The sequence below is a fragment of the Euprymna scolopes genome, chromosome 33, assembly GCF_053919585.1.
Source record: "Euprymna scolopes isolate OS-2025 chromosome 33, ASM5391958v1, whole genome shotgun sequence".
In the NCBI taxonomy this organism is placed as follows: domain Eukaryota; kingdom Metazoa; phylum Mollusca; class Cephalopoda; order Sepiida; family Sepiolidae; genus Euprymna; species Euprymna scolopes.
In genome coordinates, this window is record NC_136514.1 from 41,308,063 (window position 1) to 41,325,562 (window position 17,500).

Sequence of the window (17,500 nt, forward strand, 5' to 3'; positions counted from 1 at the left end):
TGATAGTAGCTCCCTACGCCAAAGTGGCAATGGTCCTTATTTGGGGTGAAAATATAATTAAAAAATAAAAATAAAAAATACTTGTTCTTATATATATATATATATATATATATATATATATATATATATATATATATATATATATATTAACAAGAGGGTAGTACAGGTGTGGTTTAGTTTAGTTAAGTTGAAAGTTTACTTTAGAAAAATACAGAGAATAATCGGTTAAATATTTACTTAGATTCTGACGCAGACGTTCAAGTGAAAATCTTGTGTGCACATCGGGTGTTGCTTACGGGTGGAAACGGGGTTAGGTCGTCTGAACGTTGCGGGCATTTGTCTCGCAGTGCCCCCGCAAGTATTTACCTTCCGGGTGTAGCCTTTTCAGGAAAGAAACGAGGACTGTTCTTAATGGCACACCTTTGTTGGCCACGTGAGCCGAGGTCTATATTTTCTTTTTCATTGCAACCTGACTTACACCCTGACCAGAGTCGACACGTAATGCGCGTTTATGTACACTTTTCTACGGTGTTTATTTGTATGGTTAATCGTATTTTAATTTTTTTCGGGTGATGTGACTACGCGGTAACGTCTGGCGTCAAATGGCACTGATATTGTATTCGAAAACTGACTAGACTTTGATCTTAGATAAAAGGCAAAGGAGCTTAAAATGTAAAGTTTTTTTTACAGATTAAAATCTCTCTCTCTCTCTCTCTCTCTCTCTCTCTCTGTATATATATATATATATATATATATATATATATAGTAAGTTATGAAAATATATATGGCAATTAAATGCATTTCTTGAGGCGCAGCTCGAAGTTGTCCATGACGTTCTTACAGATCGAATTGGTAATAGATCTCATCTCCACCCTAATGGCTTCTTTGAGTTCCGTGATGGTTCTGGGTTTCCCTGCGTAGACTCTGTCCTTAAGATAGCCCCAAAGAAAAAAATCTGGGGGGGGGATTAGGTTCGGGCTATGGGGTACCTACTCAAAGTCAGTCTTGAGACTGATAACTCGGCATCCGAAGTTCTCTTTATGCCAATCTCGGGACAGGTTTGAGGTGTGAGCACTTGCTCTGTTCTGCTAGAACCAGAACTTGCTCATGAGCGACGGGTATATAGTCTGGAGCTCACTCTTTAAGGTCTTGGAGACCTCCACATACTGCTCCTTGATGACTGTCACTGCTGCGTCAGATTCTTCGATGAAGATTGGTCCGATGATGCCTCTGGCCGAGATTGCAGCCCACACCGTGCACTTAGGAGAATGCAGGGGCTTAGTGGCTATTTCATTGTGTCTGGAGGACCCCCAGAAGACATTTGTCTTGGAGTTCGCCTTTCCATCAAAATAGAAGTGGGCTTCATCTGAGGTCCAAAGGAGGTTAAGGAAACTTGGTGTCTCCTCGATCTTCTCGAGCATCTTGATTGCCATAGCCCTCCTCTACTTCTTGTCTGAGGCTATAAGGGTCTGTAGCGTTTTATTCTGTATGGGTAAGCCCTGATATCGTTCACCAGCACTCTCCTGCAAGTCTCACGGGACATACCGAGAGACTGACTTCGTTTACGCACAGAGCGTTTCGGTCTCTGCTGGAGAGACTCTCTCACTCTTTCGCTTCTTGGGACGTCCCGAGTGGCTTGGACAGTTCTCTCTGGCAGCGTTGAGGTTCTCCACTGTCCCATACGTCTCGAAGTGGTTCACCCAGTTCTGAATTCTGCTTTTGGAGTGAGCCTTTTCACATTCGAACTGACGCATGAGACTGTCCTGGGTTTTCTTAAACGAGCCTGTCTTGTAATAAAATTTATCACAGTGTATTCTTTGTCCCAGCTTCCACTGGGGTCTTGATGTACTCACGGTCGTTGATTCTGCCATGTCCTGTAAAGTAAGGGCAATCGGTGAATAAATAATGGAGATATCACATAAAGTGTACATGGGCCCATTTCTTTTGGTCACCCTATATATATATATATATATATATATATATATATATATATATATATATATATATATATATATACATACTTATGAGCCCAAACGAAGGCGAAACTTGAGTCTGGGACTTCCGGTTCGTTGACTGTCATGACTTTTGTGGGATGCGACGTTGTTTGGCTGTGGAATTTATATATATATATATATATATATATATATATATATATATATATATATATATATATATATATACTTTTAATTTATTGATTGTGAGGTATGTTTTCACGCTCGACATCTGTAAAAATAAATTCGTTATATTTAATGTATTCATATCAACAATGTTGTGCGATCTGCGCTTATTTGAAACAGTTGGATCAGTTAAAATAGAGGTGTATACTATAATTTCCACAACGATTTAATACCTAGTCAGGTATATGCAAGTTAAAAAAGAAAAAAAAATACAGATAAGGAGACACATGTAGTTTATATTAGTTTAAAGATAAATTAAGTTTTATTTTAAATAAATCTTTTTCGAGTTATTATATGCTTAAAGATAACACATTATGTAAACGTTCCTCGGAGTGAATTCCATTTTCTCCAAATTTTTAAACTGTATTGTCTTTGTAAAAAATCAGACGAGGACTATGTAAATATCTATATTAATTTTAGTTTGTCCATCAGTTATTTTTTTCTCTCTGAAACTATTTAGCCGATCTGGCTGCAATTTTCGATGGATCTTTGTTATAACAAGGTGCAGCAAACCAAGTATTATAGTGCTCGTGCGATGTAAATCTGGGGACAAATAGGGATTAAAGAGATTATACAACACAATACAACATTGCCTCTAGATGTGTTCTCGGATTACTAGGTCTATCTGGCTAAACTTTTATTTTAACTTTTGGTATGCATTTTTGTGGCGAAATATATATTATGGTATAAGTTCGATGCACGGTTCAGGATTAATAGAGATTGATATCTAATACTCAGCACAATACCGTATTCACTCTAGATGTTTTTTTCGGAAACTACTTGGCCTCACTAGCGTAAATTTTGTATGGACTTTTGTGATGTTAGGGCGCAACAAGTAAGGTATTGGTATATCCGTCTGATCCCTAATATTTAATCAGAATTAACAGGGAGTAGTACTTTATGCAAAAATTAACACCATTAAAAATTAAAACCATATTTAACGATCAATTTAGCATACGCATTCATTTAAAATCAACGGGCTGTCACTTTTGCTCAGTTTTACCGGGACCAAAAGTCAAGTATATTTTATATATGAGACCCCCAATATCATACGGTATTAAATGCCACTTTTATAAAACGTCAGAAAACGGGTTCAAAGTTTCGGGACATTTAACCCGTGTATCTTAATAATATACACGGCACAACCATCACGTTGACACATCGGTTATCTCCAGATCACCGAAGTTAAGCAACAGTGAACCTGACTAGGACCAGATGGGCGACCATTCGGGAAGGCTAGGCGCTGTATGTACCACACCAAGTCGTAGAAATCTCCAGGTTGGTATCTCGGAGAGCCTTTATCTTACTGGAGGAGATGCACCCCCCCCCCCCGAATAAAAAAAAATCAAACTTGTACACTATTCTATCTTTCTTATCACTCTTTTCCTCTCTTTCTCTCTTTTTAAAAGAGGAAAATTATATTGAACACATGAAGCCGGGGACCCCGAACGAGACCGTCACGTGCCACTAACGCTTATGGCAGTTTGCGCCGTCCGCGACGGACGTGGGTCTACAGTCACCGAATTAAAAATGTAAAATAAATAATTCTGTATTTTTATGAAAAAAATGCATTAGTTCCCACTTTTGTACACAGTTTCGATTTCAGCACGTGGTCCCTGCCATCAGTGACGATAAAATACAGCACGTTATGGTAGTCGACCAAAAGGATCAGATATGAGACCTACCATCAGATCTAGCTGATGTCAAGTTGACCAATAGTGATTTATCTATGACATTCTATCGTCTTCGCGTCTATCGTCTTATTTCCTCAGGAAGTTTCTTACCGTTTCAGGACATAAAAACATTTCAAAAAACGTCCCTACGGCAAACTTTCCCCGGGTATCACAATAGCTATTTCAGAAGATAAAGCCAGAACAACGTGACACCTTCGGTTCAAAGTAAGCCCATGTTCAATTTTTAACGAATAACCTCACGCATATTAAACAAGTGCTATTTGTAAACAAAATAGTTTGTTGATTGGTTGATTTTGTCTTACGGCATATCAACCCTTTTCAGGTTATTTAATGTCGAATCCAGTGATTTTGAAGAATTTTTTTTTAAAATAGAATATGCTGTTTTTTTTTCTATTAAACCCATAGTTGGGACCCTAACAGGCACTACCATTCCGGGTCAGAGTGGACCCGGGAGCAATGGCGATTGAAAGGTGGCTCCATACTACCCAAAACCTACAAGCTGGGGGCTCACTATCGGATATAGTTTAAGGTGATATCCAGGACTGAAGCAGAATTGCCAAACAAGATTCTAAACTATGACAAAAGATGGTCAGTGGAATTGTAATATTCTTGGAGTTCAAACTGACGGTATCATTCTGTTTTGATCTGAATGAATGGCTCTGATTTTGAGGAAGCACATTTATTACACAAGCTTATGGGGCTATCTTCACTTCTTACCTGAAGTAGAAGACTTACGTGAAACATTATGTTTCTGAATGTTGAAGATAAGGATTGGTTATTCGTATTATTGGGGTTCCTCGGACTACTGTTATTATCTTGAGTATCATATTCACAACATTTCGGTCTAGGAAACCTCCGACCTTTTTCAGGTGTATCTCGTCGAAATCGGGAGACAGATTACATCAAATATGATGCCAAGCTTGCCGGGAAATTCTATCGCTACAAAAGACGCAATCAACATTCTCTATAAAAACCAAATGCGCCATAAAATAGAGACATGTAGACGCCTGGGAAATAATTGCCCAGAACATTATTTTTCGGCATGAAAGGGCTAAAAACCGGCATCGAATCATAGTAGATAGGCTTCTTTCTCCTCGTTGCGCCCTTTTCCTAGGTAAAGACAACGTTGGTTAGTCTGTGTTTCTTTTATCGTTATTGTTATGGGAATCAATGATCTCTCTACAAGAAACTTTAAACGAACACTAGTTTTATTACAACCACAGTAAACAATTTTCTTTCTATTCCTAAATCTGAACGCCAATTTCATGAACAAAGTTTCTTTCCTAGAATTGTCTGCCTGTGATACTCTGAACTTTTTAACACAACAGCTATTCTTCGTCGGTGCAATAGCTGCCACAAAACAGAGCATACAGTTGACCTTATGTTTTCACATGAGGGTTTTCCTTCTCCTAGATGAATGTCTTAACGGAGACCGAGGATGCATCAACCCCAATGAATTAAATGTGCCCTCAGATACAAACCCTGAAATTTTGTCTCGAGACAGAACATACAGCGTCTAGTCTTCCCAAATAGTCACCCTTCGTTGCTTAATGTCGGTGATCTGGCGAGAACCGATGTGTCAACGTGATTGTGCCGTATATTTATCTCTCTCACTCTCTCTCTCTCTCCCTCTCTCTCCCTCTCTCTCTCTGTCTCTCTCTCTCTCTCTCTATATATATATATATATATTACAACCTCGGGATACAGCATTAAAAATTAGTAACAAAATACAGAGTGCAATATATAATACACATGTATATAATCAAATAACTTTATGAATAACACCGTAAGGTGGGGTAAATACCGTAAGCAGAGACCGGAAAAATCGTATTCAACATCTAAACCTGAAAAAACGTATCCTAGGGTCACCGTATCCCGGGGTTTACTGTATATATACATATATATATATGTATATACATATGTATATATATATACATATGTATATATATATATATATATATATATATATATATATATATATATATATATATATATATATATACAGTGTTTCTTTTATTTCATGTATGTTTACTGCACTTAACTTCATAAATCCTTTACGATATTCCCGATACATTATTTTCTGCGATATATAGACTTTCCACCTTCTCATATCCCATTTATAAACACGATAATCTCGGGCTTTTATTGCCGTCCAAACGACCGCTACCCTCGCAACCCACATCACGCTCTACAGCAAATATCAAATTGATCTTCTATTGAACCACTCCTTATTCTCGCCTTATGCATCGTACAAATTTTCTACTCGGAAACCTTTCGCGAAATGGGGCAATGCTTATCGCGTCATATCTGCTTAATAATATTTGAGGGCACAATGCATTTTGTAATGTCATTATTAGCTTCTCGACCCTCTTTTATGTTCTTATCTGATATAAAATCGACGCCTCCTTGTAATTTTTATTCACGCGTTTGTTAGCTTACATGAAAAAAAGAAGAAAAAAAAATCCTCTTCCTTGAAAACGCATTTAACGCGAAGATTTATTTTGTAGAGGAGGAATTTTGTTTGCATTGCTGGGAGTGTTCTGTACTGCAGGTGAATAAAAATGTTCATAGAAGAAGATGATGATGAAGAAGAAGAAGACGAAGAAGAAGAGAAGAAATAAGAAAAATAATAAAAGGAAGAAGAAGAAGAAAAAAGAAAAAGAAGAAGTAAAAGAAGAGGAAGAAAAAGAAGAAGAAAAAGCGACGAAGAAGAAGAAAAAGCGAAGAAGAAGAAGAAAAAGAAGAAGATCGGATCGAGAAAGATGAGGATGGGAAGAAGGAGGAGGAAGCACAGAACATAAAGGAGGAGAAGAATTAAAAGAAAGGATGAAGAGGATAAAAAGAAGAGTGGGGATAAAGAATAATAATAGAATACTACTACTGCTTATAATAATAATAATAATAATAATAATAATAATAATAATAATAATAATAAAAATAATAATAATAATAAAGAAGAATATGGGAAGAGAAAATATGAGAATATGAAGAAGGAGGGACCGAATTACAAGAAGAGAACAAACAGGAGAGACATAGGAGTAAGAGGGTGAGAAGAAAAACAACAACAACAACAAAAACAACAACAACAACAACAGCAGCAATAACTAAAACAAAGGTAGATGAAAAAAAGACAGGGTAAAGAGCGATGATTGGCGAAAAAAAATGGATGGTGGGAATAAGAAAAGATAATGCAAGATAAAGATGGAAGAAGAAAGTAAAGACTATAAGGGACAAAAGAAATATGTAAAAAAGGAAGAAGGACACGGCGCAAAAGAAAAAAAGATTAGAAAAAGAAAAAGAAGAAGAAGAAAAGAAGAAAAAGGCAGGGAAGAAGAAAAGAAGAGGAAAGGACCGGAGAAAAAAAAAACAAACAATAAGGATGAGGAAATGAAAAAAAGAAAAAAAAAGAAAAAAAAAACAGGAGTAAGGATTAAAGGGGCGATGGTGCAGATACTAATAATAGTAATAATAATGTTGATGATGATAAAAATGTTGAGAATGAAAACTGAAATGATGAAGAAGATGAGGAAGCGAAAAAATATCAGAAGAAAGAAGAATAAAAAAAATGTGTAGGATAAGAAATGAAAAAGAAATGAAAAGAAATAAAAAATAAAAGTCGGTGAAGGCGACAATAAAAATATATGTTGTGGTTGAAGAAATATGTGAGAAGAAGCAGAAGAAGATGAAATAAAGAAAGGATAATATGACCAAGTAAAAAAAAATCGATGAAGAAAAAAGAGAAAAGTAATTACGAAGGAAAGACACAACGAAGTACATAAGAACAAAGACAAGTGCAGAAAAGAAGAAGGAGAAGGAAAAAGAAAAGGAGGAATAAAGAAATACGTAGAAGTAGATTTATAAAGAAAAAAAATGCATAAAAGAACGAACGACGAACTAAGCGAGTAAAGAGTTACAGAGTTAAAATAATAAAAAAAGGAAAAGAAATGGCGGAAGAAGAGAAAATAACTGATATATAAATAACTACAAAAAAAAAAACAACAAAAAAAACAAAGAGATGGATAAAAAACCAAGAAAAAGGCTTGTATATTTTAGCTGGGTCTCGTGCATAATTCAGTTGAAGTAATCGAGTCAAAAACGAAACGCGAAAATACGCCAATAAAAAAAAATTGAAACGAATGCAATGGAGATAAAAATAGATAAAAAACGTAAATAAATAGCTAAATAAAAAGTATATATATATATATATATATATATATATATATGTATATATATATATATATATATATATATATATATATATATATATATATATATATATATATATATGAATCTAATAAAAAAAGGAGTAAAAGAAAATAAGCTGCAAACCCGATTAGGCCAAAGAACCGAGTAAATAAAATAAAAAAAGAATTATGGCTAGACTTGATGAAAATAAATAGACCCGTTTTTTTATGTTATATTGATTTTTACAATCATTTTTTTCTCCCGTGTTTCCTTTTAATCCGCTTTTAATACAGCTGAATGCGTTTTGAGATGTCGACAAGGACAGAGCATAAAGAGTGTTAGCAGCCATGTTTTTTTGAGGGGGGATGTGGTTTTGTTGAAAAGAAAATATCTATATACGTACAAAGCACACATATTACAGTTGTCTATCCTTTTATTTTTCTATTATAAGAAATACATTGATTCCAAGCTCCGTTAAACACCAGACCCGTTATGCATATATATATATATATATATATATATATATATATATATATATATATATATATATATATATATATATATATATAAACTATGCAATATGCTTAATTGATGGCTTAATATGGATTATTTGCTGCTTAGTTTTGCATTAATATTATTAATATATATTAATCCTTAAATATGCATTGAACGGATATAATAATACTTAGTTCGTTGCATCTATTTTACCAAAGGTCCATGCGAAATTTCAACTTGATCAGGCTAGTAATTTCTGAGAAAAAAAGGAATGGATAGACAGGCAGAAATATAATACACGCACGCACACATTCACAAACGCACGCACATTCACGCACACACACGTGCACACGCACACACACGCACACACACACATATATCTACATATATATATATATATATATATAGATAGATAGATAGATAGATAGATAGATAGATAGACAGTTTTTTGTTTTTTTTTCTGTCCAATAAATTTGTATATAAATAGCCCACATAAGCCAAAAACGATCTTATAGTACGATGTAATTTTAAAACACGACCTTATCATTCGACGTAATTTTAAAACGACTTTTTATATAACCAGCCTGACGATGGCGGACACGCCGAAAGCGCTCGCAGACTACGGAACACTTTTACACCATTTTACATATAACACAAGAAGGATTATTCGAAAACTGGAAAAAATAAAACGGAAAATTGTCAAACAAGAAAATGCTGTGCTGTTTAACAACATATATATATATATATATATATATATATATATATATATATATATATATATATATATATATATATGAGAATAATGGAAATAGTATTCCGACAAAATAGAGAAATAAAAATAAAAAGGAACAAACTGAGTTATGTGTTCATCAACCTTTCGTCTTCAATTCGAGACATCACAAATTATAAAACAAATATTAAAAAATACAAAACATCTCTAAAACAAACCAGTTTCCAATACAGGCATATACACTATTCCTTGCTAAAGTTGCCTTCATAGGTACGTTGGTGAAACCCAGCGTAAGTTAGAACAAACGCTCAGTTAACATAAAACAGATATAAAAAAAAAAAAAAAAACTTTTCTCTAAGTGCATTATTCTCCCATTAATTGCAGCATAATCACAACTTTGACTTTAAACAAGTAAAACTAGTTAAATTTATTTCAAATAAACCGCACGGAGACTTCTTGAATCTGCGCTTATCGCTAATTCAAGCACAAGTAAACAACGTGTAGGTTTCTATAATGTAACGCCATTAATAAGTAAGCTTTTATTAAAAGAATATAATTCAACTGTAGACACAGGTTACCCTTCTCACACCATAGAAACGCCGCCTGTAATAATTAATACATATAATCTCAATCAATAAATTACATAAAAAACGCACTCATTTCATTTCTGTTGCACACCTATATTTGAATTTTAACAGATATATTATTTTCAGGAAGACTATTAACTGCGTTCATATCTTTTAAAAACATATTAACGACTATATGACGTTATTAAAAAAAAATTCCTTCTCTTTAACAACACAAGCTCCCCTCCTTTTTTGAATTTTTAACGACTTTTTCCGTTTCTGAAATAGAACAGAGTCACACTTTGCACATGAAACATTTTCAAATATTTGTAATGGTGTTTTTGTTTTCATAATCTCATTCATTAAGACGAAGTCTGGAAATAAAGACAAAACGTTGATGAACACAGTACTCGGTGTGTTCCTTTTTATTTTTATTTCTCTTTCTCACGCCCTCTTTCTTTCTCTCTCTCTCTCTCTCTCTCTCTATATATATATATATATATATATATATATATATATAATGAAATGAGGAACCAAATTTGAATAGAACCTCATTGCATCATCAGATTACTCAGAATATAAAATAAGAAAAAAGTAGGAGAACCTGTTTAGGCCAACGCATTTCGAAGTTAAATCTTTCCCATCAGAAGAGAAAAGTCGACACTATAGATATAAGGATCTGCCACCAAAAAACGACCTAAGACAATTTTCCTAGGTAAAATGAACCAAAAACGAAATCCAAGGCATTGGTTCTTAGGTAAAAATAATCCCCAAGAAAAGTGCATGCGTCGGTAATACATTCGAAATGGTTGTAAGTGTATGAATTTCGAAAAAGTTTGTAAACGGTGCTGTGTAGTTTACACAGCAGCAAATTTAGAAATATTCAGTTCAGCAGATACGAATTTTTAACTGCAAAATGTTCTTTTAAATACTTTTAAGGAAGCTGGGTTAATAAAATGTATATTCAACTTAACACTGCGCCATATATACACGGACAGGTGAGAAAAGAATGAACACTAAAATAAATATTTTTCCTAAAGATTCATATATGCTTATTAAGATTTACAGCTAACAATAAGGCTGAAATAACTTACCTGATTAAAATTGCATCTAACAACATTGAAGCATACCACGAACCAAAAAAAAGCATCAGACCTATCAGATTTTGTGCGAGGACAGATCGTGGATCAAAATGAAGGTGGTCTTAGTCAACACAAAACAGAAGGAAATCATTCACTGCCTCTTTTTACTGTTAATAAAGTGGTCGTACAATTCAAAAGAGAGGACAAGAGTGCACAAAACCTAATCCAGCTTGCTTCGTGCCCTCTGTAAAAAAAACTAGCGTCTTGTGAAAAAAAAATGTTGAAGAGGATCATCGGTGCAATTCCTCTGACATTGCAACACAAGCCGATGTCAGTCCCAGAGTAGATGTCAGTTATTTTCACAAGCCGGGCTACTCTGGGTCAGCTGCAAGATAGAAAGCCTCCTCCTCGTCCTGCTAATAATATGCGCAGAAATGATTGGTCTCGTGAGGCGATGGAGATACGTATGACATTTTTGGCCAATGTTATCTTCTCTGAGTCATAATTTACATTATTTCTCGACAGTGGAAGCATATGGCTATGGCTATGGAGGCTCACTCACCAAGAGTTTGACTTTAAAATACTGCAGCCAAATGCAGAAACATGGATGTTTCTCGGTTATGGTATTGGGTGCAATTTAGAGTGATGGTCGCTCAGAGATACTGGCGTACGAAGAAAACATCAATTCTGCTAAAAATGTTTCAATATTACATGGAATTTTCCTACCAATATTCTTAATTGGCTTAATGAACCGAGTTAACTCCCGATTTACGGAAGATGGAACTCCTTGTCACTCTGCTAGGCCGACACAAAATTGATTGAGCCAAAATGGGATTAATAAACTTCCATGGCGAATTCAGTTTCAATATATGAACCCAATTCAAAACTTTTAGGGCATATTAGGTCGGAACCTTCGCTAAAAGAAAAGGAAGCTATCTTCTAAGCTTGAACATTTAGTATGATTGCGTCAGACATGAAAAAAAATTCTCAATATGATTTTTATTAACTGACCAATGCCATGTCTAGAAGGGTCCTACCATTAAAAACAGCAAAATTTACATCAAGTATTTATTATAAAATTTATGACCAATTATTTTTTGATTTTGTTCTATAAATATATATATGTTTATAAAAATTAACTGTTTTTATGGGTGTCTATACTTTTCTGTCATGTCTTTGTGTATACGTATATGGATATGTATAATTAAATAAGTTTAAATGTGTTGAGCTAAAAAGAAGAATATCTATTTATAACATCTATAACAAAAACTAAACATCAGAAAATGAACCCTGAACAGCGGTTTGTCAGAAAAACCCAACATGAATATACTTTTCCCTGCAAATATACCTGGACTAAATATTAAAAATTGCGTAGTATTCTCGGTCTAAATAAGATCTTCCTGGTATATCTAGCCAACATTATATTTTATGAGGAATGGTGCACCTTCTCCAAGTGATGTTACTCCAAGTAACAACAGGAAACTGGATACTCCACCAGACTAGATAAATTCTTATCCTCGAATCCAGTAACGCCAAGATATCACAAGAATAAAGTAAGACATATATATATATATATATATATATATATATATATATATATATATATATATATATATTGTGTACAGAAAGTTGTTAGTTGAAACAGATCATTGGTACCGTCGGTTTCAAGCCCGATAATGAGGCCCGTTTAAGGTATCCTTATCAAGCTCTCTTCAGCCAATATTCGTCTCTCTCTCGAGACGAATTTTGGCTGAAGAGAGCTTGATAAGGATACCTCGAGACGAATATTGGCTGAAGAGAGCTTGATAAGGATACCTTAAACGGGCCTTATTATCGGGCTTGAAACCGACGGTACCAATGATCTGTCTCAACTAACAACTTTCTGTACACAATATATAAATACGTTCTTACATTTTGGATTTTCCTTTTAATTGATCACTCTGCTGGAATTCTTTTTCCAAAAAAAAACTAATCATATATATATATATATATATATATATATATATATATATATATATATATATATATATATATATATATATACAGAGAGAGAGAGAGAGAGAGAAAGAGAGAGAGAGAGAAAGAGAGAGAGATTAGCATGGTGACCCGACGTTGCCTGGTATTGAATAATGATCAACGAATGTTTCACACACTCATATTATATTGTCATCGAAATAGGGGAAATCGCCTATTTTTCAATCAAATCGATTGATTGCCTGCTCGAGTTGGGGATCCATCGCGGCGCACAGGAAGGAAACCCACATGCCTCTCGCTATAACTAATTTCACAATATATTGCAGTTTACATTGCACTGTAGAGAACCTACTGTTAATCTATTAAAATTATTTTCATATATAATGGTATGAATTATAGTTTAAAATTAAAAAAATCAAGTATCATACTACAATTGTTCTCTAAAAACAGAAACAATCATTTCGAACGCGCCTTTGTAGAATGTGCTGGTGATTATATATGTCGAGCCGTTCGGCTTGTTTGACAATATAACTTCTCAAATGCACTGGCACTCTGTGCAAGGTGGGCATTTGATCCACATCCACTGCTTTTTCTTTCATCGTATTATTTCTATAATCGAAACTTCTCGAAGACATTACGATACAATACGTATCTGAAAACACTGCTGAGTGTATTAAGTTCCTTCGTGTAAAATTTAATATAAATAAGCCCGCATGTTTTCGAGTCCATAGAAAACGAACTCACAGGCACGCAGACACACACAAAGTTCCTTATATATATATATATATATATATATATATATATATATATATATATATATATATATATATATATATATATATATATATTCGGGGTGCCCCAAATGAAGCTGACGGATTTGAAATTTAAATTCAACTTAAAGTATCACTCTACGATAACTAACGACTCCTTGATGGTGCAATGACTCATGATGACTTCAATAGGGTTAATCTAGATGCTCTGAAATCTTTTTTCGCTAGTTTGATGCTTCTATTGTTCAATCTCATATTTGATCAATCCAGCTTCTTTTGGGACACCTTATATATATATATATATATATATATATATATATATATATATATATATATATATATATATATGTGTGTGTGTGTGTGATTTATATATATATATGTGTGTGTGAATTATTTATATATATATATATATATGTGTGTGTGTGTGTGTGTGTGTGTGTGTGTGTGTGTGTGTACGTGTGTGTGTGGCTTTTCCGTAACCACAACCAAGGTAAATGTTTCTCGCATGGTTTCCCCTTAGGGATCTCCCTCTTGTTTCCTTCTATTCAAAAAATGCTACATTGCCAAAAATGTGTTTACTCATAAAGTCTGAAGAAATGCTGGTTTTTGAATTTTTTCAAACGATATAATGCTTGAAATTGTCGAACTGGAAATTGAAACAATTGTAACATAAAATGAAATACACTTTTCGTTGCCATCAACAACTTCTCTTGAAGTCTTGATTTTGCACACACAGTATATATATATATATATATATATATATATATATATATATATATATATATATATATATATATATATATGTGTGTGTGTGTGTGTGTGTGTGTAAAAACGTGAATGAGTTTACAAATTAAGGCACATAGATTATCTTACAACAAAAATTAACCGACCATTAAAATTCTTTGCCATAAAGCTGAAAAAATACAAGAGATTCAAATTTGTGCAACGCTAACTTAAATTTATTTTATGCTAAATTAACAATAAAAGTATTAAACACCAATTAATAAATACTCCCATTAAATTAAGTTTTGTTTAGTACCATAACAGTAGTTTAAGAGCATTTCCAAATACTAATAAAGCAGGCCTTCATTATTGTTCTAGGGTAACTGACACCCCTATTCCTGTCTTCACATGGACTCTCCCATCGCTGTGAAAGGCAGCCATTTTGGACTCTCTAATCAGAGATTCCATGCAAGCCTAATCGTTGACATGACTTTACCGACTCTCCTGTTTGATATGGTGAACCCCTAAAATAAGGCCACAACAATTATTTTTCAGACATTATCAACAAATTAAACAAGTTTCCATTAATTTCAATTCGTTCTGAACATTCTTATCGTTTTAGAATTTATCAGGATAAAACCTACATAACGAATTTGGATTAAAATTAGAAATAGATCGTAACAAGTGAAGAATGCATGGCCCCCTGCGAGTGAACGAGGCATGAAAAAATGACTAAGTTCAGCATTTGACTCCCCCCTCATTTAGCCACCAAATCCCCAAGGGAGGTCAAATCCTGGTGAAAATGAACAAACGATTCAGTTTTAGGCCTTAACATATTTCAATTTGAGTTCTGCACCATGGAAAAAAAAAAGAAATAACTAAGGCCATCATTTGCCCCCGCCTCCTATTTAGGCCCAAAATTCCTCAAGGCCTTAACATATTTACATTTGCTAAATAGACATACACAGAATTTTTTGGATAAATATGGTAAAATAGTCCCCAAAAGGGGATGTTTGTATTAGCTCTACAAGTGCCCCTCGGGCACACCTAAGAGTTATCGCGAAGTATAGACAAATCAAATTATATAGAAGTCAGTTAATTACAACTTTTTCAAAAAGTTTTATAAAAATCCAAGGCATTAATTTATTTTTTAACAAGCACAAAAGTGTAAATTTTAGCCATTTTAACCCGAAATGAATCCTAGGGGGTCAATCAAAGTTTTCCTAGAAAATGCGTTCTATTACTTTTTTACGTATATCATGTTTAATGCTTGTGCAAAATTAAAAAAAAAAATTCAACGCATAGACGGACGGACAAGGGTGAATTTACAGATCAACCCTTCTTTCGTCGGGGGACAAAAAATAAAAATGATTAGTAATATAATAAATTGCGTTTGATATCTATAACACGATAGATAGTTCAAAAATATTCTATTCAGAAAGACAAAGTTACCCTTTCTTGGAATTTGTTTATGCATATATATCAAGAAGACCCACTCCTAAACTAATTGAACAATCTTTATGAATATCGGAATAATGTTTCTAAGCGCCAGGGTTGGTAATGTAGGTTCCATTTAATTTATTTTATTTTCATGGACGGGGAGGTAAAGGAAATGGCCGTCATTAGTGGGGATTAAGGCAAATCCGAATTTTATTGTTGTTTTTTTTTACATTGGAATTAGACATTAATTAATGAATATTCCTCAAGTTTCAGTGTTTCTAGGTTAATTTGAATGTTTGCTTTGATAGAATAATAGATGGACAAGCTGGCATTTGTAAATACAAATATATCAGATTAACATCAAATTGAACCTGTACTCATCAACCATTAATGATTAGCAAGACTCCTACATTTAAATAAGTTTACATTAAAAATGTCCAATATTAAATCATGCCCCTCCATCTGCCACAAGGTTAGACACAAGGTATTGTGCGGTTTTAAGAAGTTAATGATCTCTGATAAGCGTACTCTCTCTAATCATAATAAAAAAAAAGGAAAACGTTGTAGAGCTCCCTTTACAGTCACTGGTAACGGGCGTCGAGGGCGATTAGCAAAAAAGAAAGAAAAAACAGTCCTTGGTCTTCAAGCCAAGATCAAAGTGTAGTATCTTTCCGATACTATACTTCAAATTTTAGTTCACAATGATTGAATTGGTTGTTTAATGCCGAATCCAGTGATTTTGAAGAACATTTTTTTTAATAGTATATATTTGATTTTTTTTTAAGTCGGTTTCCTTTTAATCCATAGTTGGGGCCCGAACAGGTACTACCACTACGAGTTAGAATGGATCTTGGAGCAATGGCAATTAAAGGGTGACTCGACACTCCCCAAAGCACGCAAGCTGGGGGTCTCACCGTCGGATATAGTTTTAGGTCATATCCACGACCCACAATGATTGGAGTAGAAATCCTTAACGACTGAGACAATTGTTATTCTTGTTCCTTTTTATCCACATTTAAAAAAAAAACCCTTGTGTCAAACTCTGGATTTGCAAGGAGGTAAAGTAAATAGGGAAAAATATTAATCCCTATCCCGGAGAAAAGTCTGGGAGAGTAGACGTCTTAGGACTGAAGATAACATAGCTGTACCTGTAATAGATAAAAGCAGTATATGAGTGAAGGACACTGTAAGAATTTGATAAAAACTGGAATAAGTTTCCCGACGTCAGGTTAGGTATCATTATATATATATATATATATATATATATATATATATATATATATATATATGTATATATATGCAAGGTGACCCCCCTCCCAACGGGGCCTAACTCTAATTAGGACCCGTTTTTTACTGTTTTGTCCGAATGAAATGAAACTTTGGTCATAACTAGTTTATTATATTCAAAACATCACATCAAAACACTAGGGTCTTTGGCCTTTTTTTCTCCGTTCTACAGCATATGTTCTAGATGGCCTCCATTTAGCTTTTGTTTTTTTGGGGGGGGAGCACCATGTAAATATATATATATATATATATATATATATATATATATATATATATATATATACACACACACACATGAGTTTATCCTTGGACCTCTGGACCTAATATTCATAAATGACTTCCCAGACAAAATTGTCTGTGAGATGAGTATATATGCT